Source organism: Sarcophilus harrisii, chromosome X (assembly GCF_902635505.1).
Source record: "Sarcophilus harrisii chromosome X, mSarHar1.11, whole genome shotgun sequence".
Taxonomy (NCBI): domain Eukaryota; kingdom Metazoa; phylum Chordata; class Mammalia; order Dasyuromorphia; family Dasyuridae; genus Sarcophilus; species Sarcophilus harrisii.
The window spans coordinates 16,376,214-16,383,063 of NC_045432.1; the positions used below are offsets into that span (position 1 = coordinate 16,376,214).

General features: G+C 36.0%; 1 pseudogene; it reads left to right on the forward strand.

The window, feature by feature from the left end:
- The first annotated feature begins 2,867 nt into the window (after nt 1-2,867).
- LOC100925649 lies at nt 2,868-3,506 on the forward strand (annotated as a pseudogene).
- Nucleotides 3,507-6,850: the final 3,344 nt, after the last annotated feature.

The window sequence follows — 6,850 nt, forward strand, 5'->3', positions numbered from 1 at the left end:
ACATTGCATTCCCAATCCCTATATTTATGCACACATGCATTTTTGATTTCCTTCACAAGCTAATTGTACAATAATTCAGAGTCTGATTCTTTTTGTACAGCAAAATAATGTTTTGGTCATGTATACTTATTGTGTATCTAAGTTATATTTTAATATATTTAACATCTACTGGTCATCCTGCCATCTAGGGGAAGGGGTGGGGGGGGTAAGAAGTGAAAAATTGGAACAAGAGGTTTGGCAATTGTTAATGCTGTAAAGTTACCCATGTATATATCCTGTAAATAAAAGGCTATTAAATAAAAAAAAAATAAAAAAAAGAGATTCTACAGGGGAATAACTTTTATGGTCAGAGCAGTTCTTGGACACCATTAACTATTCTGTGGAAGATTTTGATCAGAAGAGGTGAAGGTGAAGATAAAATACAGATCCTGGTACTGGTACATATAAGGACTTCAAAATGCCTTCCTAAGACCACTGAGTTCTTTCTTCCTAGTAAGAATTCTGCAGAATCACTTAAAGAAAGAAAAAATGGGATTGTACTCAAGGATCTCCATGATTTTCTCCAGCACTCTAGCACCCCCTCCTCCCTCCATGAATTGCAATTGGGGAAGGTTTCCTTCAGATTTCTTGTGAAGGATTCCCCAGGATGAGTAGGACTTGTCAAACAAGAAGATTAGAGGATTTAGGATCTTAGGAAGACCTAAGAAGTTGAGGAGGTGACTAACCTGACCTGAGAACAGTAGGGAGTTTAGCAAAGGGGATCTGGGTTCTTGGGACCTAAAGTCAGCATAAACAATTACTGGCATAATGAGAGAATCACTGGTTTGGAGATCAAAGGACCTGGCTCCCACCTCATGGGCTGGGATACCTGGGTGAAATTGGACGAACAAGGCTCCATTCCTAGGTCTTCCTTTCCTCCTCTATATCAGAGTTTCTTAAATTTTTTCTACTCATGACCTCTTTTTAGAAGAGAAATTTTTATACAACCCCAGTTATATAAGTACATATAATAAATACCTATAGATACAAATCAAATATTTGCTGATAATAAATCATAAATAAATTTATTTTAAAACAAGTCTTTGATATACATATAATTTTTCCATTTATTAAAGATGAAAGCAAACTTGCAAACTAATGAGAGGGATGTAGTTGTTTATTTTGACATAAATAACTAAGTCATGGCAAAATATTTGATACAGAATCTTCAATGTTTTTCAGAGTTGATCAATATTTTGATTTTAGAATCATCAATGCTTCACATAAAAATATAGTACAAAACGACAGAAGTATATTTAAGGCCATTTTAGAAATTGTTGGAAATTCTGTCCTAATCCCAAACCAAAATTCATTTAATGGTATTTTAGGAAAATTAAGTTTTAAATCTCTGTCATTGTGTAACTTGGCAATTTTTTTTTGCACTTTTATTGGCAAGTGACTAAAATTTGTTATTTCAATTGAATATGATTTATGAACACAACTTAGTTTTTTAGAACCAGAATTTGAAGGGAAGTATTTCCAAAACTGTGACTCCAGGCACTTCAGATGATCAATTATAACTCTTACAATTAAATCTTTGGGAAGGTTATTTTCAATTACAAAATTACTTGTAGGTGTAAATATTTCTAAAGTACCACTTTCCTCCCCATTCTTTTATATGTTAACTTTTTTAGTAAAACTTTCCATTTTATCTTTTAACATAAAAGTTAGATTTTTTTCTCAAAGCAAAGTTTAAGTCATTGAGTTTTTTATAAAAATCTGACAAATAACAGTTTTGAAAGCCATAAGTCATGAAAAAAAATTAACAAAATCATTTCCATGCTCTGTCAAAAATATAACAACTTCATATTTCAATTTCAATAATCTGTTTAAATCTGCCCTCTTGAGAAGAAACCTTATTGTTGCATGTAATAATACAGTAATTACAGTCTATGTCTCTATAAAGATTTTCAAAGAAAGAACTGCTAATGACTAAAGTAATCTATTGTTTGATAAACCCCAAGACTCCAGCTTCTGGAATAAAAACTCAGTATTTGACAAAAATTGCTGGGAAAACTGGAAAATTGTATGGCAAAAACTAGGCATAGATCAATATCTTATACCCTCTACCAAAATAAGGTTGAAATGGGTTAATGATTTAGACATGAAGAGTGATACTATACGCCTACTGGGAGAGGAAGGGATAGTTTACCTCTCAGTTCTTTGGAGAAGGGAATTTATGACCAAAGAAGAACTAGAGAACATTACGAAATACAAAATTTAATTACATTAAATTAAAAAGGTTTTCCCCAAACAAAACAAATGAAGCCAAAATTAGAAGGGAAGTAGAAAACTGGGAAACATTTTTTTAGCCAGTGTCTTTGATAAAAGCCTCGTTTCTAAAATATAGAGAGAATTCAGTCAAATTTTTAAGAATACAAGTCAATCCCTAATTGATAAATTGTCAAAGGATATAAACACAATTTTCACACATATTCACCCAACACCTAAGATTCTTTATGTGCTTGATATTGAATTATATTATGGTTGTTGCAGGTTTAGAAGCTTTTTATTGTTGCCAAATATTTTAGGACTCCTACATTCAGTTACTCAACCCCATATGGGGTTGAGACCCACAGTTTAAGAAGTTTTTCAGCGGTCCTCAACCCTCCCACCCCCAGAGGAGGTCAGCCTTCCAAGCAAGTTGCAGTCACCAGATGCTTTCCAACACCTGTGCAGGAGCTGAAGGCCCAGCAGTCAACGCCAGCAAAGGAATGGAGACTGCAACACTTTAGGGCCAAGCCTGTGCAGAACCCATGGTAAGGGGCCACACTGGGCCTGGGAAGCTACCTGGCTGCCCTTGTCTCAAGCCTTGGGTCTGTCTCATCATGCCCCATGTGAAGCTGACCACTCAGGCCTACTGCAAGATGGTGCTCCACAGGGCCAAGACTCCTCACTGTATGTATAATGGGTTCCTAGTGGCTGAAAAGCAGAAGCCCCACAAAGAGCAGTCCTTCCATGGTGGCCCAAAACTGACACAATATTCTCTTCAGGGATGGTATGTCCCTCTTCCATGGCACCCTGGGGCTGGCTCCCATGTTGAAAGTGGCCTTTACCTTGACTGATTCATGGTGCAAAGATAATAGTTATGTGATTGTTGGTTATTATCAAGCCAATGAATAATCATTCATTGCCAGTCCAAGACTAGGTTGCTGAGAAGGTAGTTTCCAGAATTGCAAAGAGCTTCAATGACACTGCACTCATAATTGTAGATAGATAACAAGAAGTTTACGATGGAGTGCATAAAAGCCACAATTCGTTTGTATGAACATCATAAAAACAAATGGTGGTACAGGGATCCACACTATGATTATTGTAAAGACTGGACAGAAGCCCACAGGATCTTGGCATCTTTTTTGAATAGCAAGTCCTATGAAACCTTTGTGGCTTTTGATAAACACTTGGATGACTTCTGAAATGATTGGACAAAACCAGAGTTTAATAAAGTTATTATATACCTAAGTTAGGGAAGGATTCTACTGACTAATTTATGAGCATTTCTGAAGAGGAAAAAAGAAATATTTTTAAGTAAATAGAATAATAGCTCATCCTTTGTATGGGAAGGCAGCAATTTTAAGAAACAACATGTGGCTCAAAAGAGGCAATGTGTCTAAGTGGGTATTAAGGTGTTAAGTCAGTGGAATGATAAGACAATAGTTCAGTACATCTACTTAGTACTTAATATAGTTCCACAAGATTCACACCTATGATAATGTAATTAGAATAGAGCATATAAAGCTGGGACAAACTCAGCCAGAGTGAGAGCCAGAGAAGACAAGAGGACTGGAGGCTGAAGCACAAGCCCTTGGACTCAGATTCACTTCATCTCACACCACAGTGGTGGCTGGCCTTCTGAACTTCCCCCACTGAGACCAAGGCCGGTATGGAAGGCCTCCAAGAAAGCTGACCCAGGCCCCAGACAAGGAGGCAATAAAGAATTTGGACTTTGGACTTTAACACCTATTTTTGTGGTGATTACTGAAATGAAGGCTGCTCCAAGACAACAAGAAGACTACACTACACTAACCTTTCCTAATCTTGAGGTATTTTTAAGACTTATGAATTATCTTTCTGAAAACAGCAAATCTTATCCTTTAATGAAGGTTTTGAAGAGTTTTACTTCTGAGTCCATACTGTAAATATAGTCTTAGGACCAGGTCTGAAAAGCTACAATGGATACCTCAGGACTACCCAGACAACTACTTTGGCTAGTAGGGTGTCTCTGGAAGAGCAGTTGAATCTATTTGAGATTATAAGAACTATACTACTTAAAGCAATGTTGTATGCAAAAAGCTACAGTTGGAATAAAACCACTGTTGTCTAATTAACATTTATAGTTGAAGGCAAAAACAAGGGCTGTGTCACAAGCCCTCAGCTTAGAGCACACACAGGATCTTAGTTTCAATCAATCAGAAAGCTCTAAAACCCAGAAATAGAGAGAGGGATAATGGATTTGTGACAGGATTCAATGCAGTTTAGGCTTTTTGGAAAACAGGAATCATTCCTAGTTTTTGACTCATTTGCAGAATCATCCATATAGTTTTAAAAGATTTCTTCAAAATAATTGTCATTGCTTTTGTATTTAGAGCAAAAACTTTTCAATTCATAAAGTTGAACAAGAGAATGAATGTATCTTTTTTAATGGTACTTTTGGCGGTTTCTGACAAAAATCTTACAAAAAAGGATTGGAAAACTTTATAGCACCATTGTACTTGTTGTTTTTCTGTTAATTATTTTGCACAGTATTCAGTGTACTATACCTTTATTATTTTCTCTTTCCTCTTGTACATTGAGAAAATTTGCAGCAATTGCCTGCTAATGATCTTGAAAACAGTTCACTTTATAACATTTAGTATTTTACTCTTACCAGTAAAAAATCATTTGGACCATCACATTCAAGAAGCATGGTTTAGTACATATAATGGGCTGAGGCTTGAGTTGATGCACTGAGGTCCCAAGCACTTGAGGCTAAATAGTAATTGGACTATACTCTATTAATATACATGCTTGGATAAAGAATGGCCCCCGCCCACTCTCTGTGCAAGTCCTGATGTGTTGTATAGGAAATCACGATTTTGGTGGGTGGAGGCAGAGACAGGAAGAGATGCTGGGAGAGATTGGCCTGGGTTCCATGCTGGTAGCTGCTGGTCGTGTGACTGCTGATCTAACTAGCTTCTTGACTCAGCTGCACACATTGCTATCGCCCATTCTCTTTCTCCTCCGATCTTTCTTCACTGAGAATAAAGATTGACGATTTTCCCCTAACCTGAATTCCTGACTCTGGCTGATTTTAAAAATACTCGGTCATCACAAATACATGACCTTATTGGATTAAACATTTAGACCTTAGGAATCTGCTATTCATGAGAAAACTGAGGCTTAGGAAGTTTAAGCTACTGCTAAATTTCACAAGGGTATTAAATGGTGAGCCCAGCTTCTTGGAGATCAAATCCAATGGTCTTTTCTATACACCATGCCTTTGCAGATGTTATTTTACCTCTCTCTTCTCTTTTCTCAACTTCTTTAACTCAGCTTTGCAAGCCACAAATATTTTTCTGTACAGTGCATTGTGGTTACAAAGCCCTTTTGTATGCATTATCTTCTTTGAGATTCACAACCACCTATGAGTTCTGCCAAATAGAATGATCCTCAGTTTGTAAATAAAGAAACAAGTTCTTGGAGTGATTTATTTACCCACACTCACACTACATTATCAGTGTAGCAAAGTTGGGACTCAAACACGATGTCTTGACTACTTGTCCAGTGTTCTTTCCATTAAACCTTGCTACCTCTCTAATGCCATGAAACAAGTATATTTCACATGGGGAATGAGTATAAAATTTCTAGACACAAATAAAGGAAAGTTATATCAATGAACTTACTCTGATACCAAGAATATCCCAAGTGAAAAATAGTAGATGAATCTGTTCCTAGTGGAATTGCTTATTTCAAAAAGGAATAAAATCTCACAATGCAAAACTGTGTTCTTTAGGAGACTAAAATAGTAGTATGTGATACAGGTAAATGCTAACTTTAACTGACAGACCTGTGTGTTCTGACCATTTTTGTTTTTACAAAACAAATTGTTTTGTTTTGAAATCAAGTACATTTTTGAAGGCATATACATAAATGCAAATGTGACAAATAATTTAATATTTTTCCCTGAGGTTCCATATGTTAAAAGCTAAATAGAAAAGAGATAAATTACCAATACACAAAGAAATAAACATGCTAAAAGGTTTGACTTTTATATTTATTATTGTTCTTACAAAGTCAGAAAAAGTAAACAGTAAAGAGTTCAAAAGTTTATAATAATACCATTACTACTCTTGAATGGTATATGAAAAAGAATTACAACTTTCTTGGAACATGGGAAAATTACCTTGTAGCAATTAGGAATGTCCAAGAATAAGGTAAGAATCTACAAGGTAGTATTACTATAGTTGTTCAATCAGAGAGCAATTGAACATGTTCAAGACATTATGGAGTCTTGAAAGAGGAATGGCAGTAACTGAGAAGATAGACATGATCTAAATGAAAGAACCCCAAGTTGGGACTCCAAAGCCTTAGGACTGTTGTTAATTAACTTTGTGATCCAGGGCAAGACCCTTCTAATATCCTGGCTTTGGTTTTGCACATCTGTCCAAGGGCAAATTATGGACTAGATTGTATGAGACCTCTTCCATCTCTCTCTCTCTCTGAGGTCTCTGAAATCCCTTCCAACCCATATCTTGTGATTTTCCTAAAAATTAGATTAGTTCTGTTGCAAGTAGAGCTCTGTACATCTACAACTGGGAAGTCTACTGGTTTT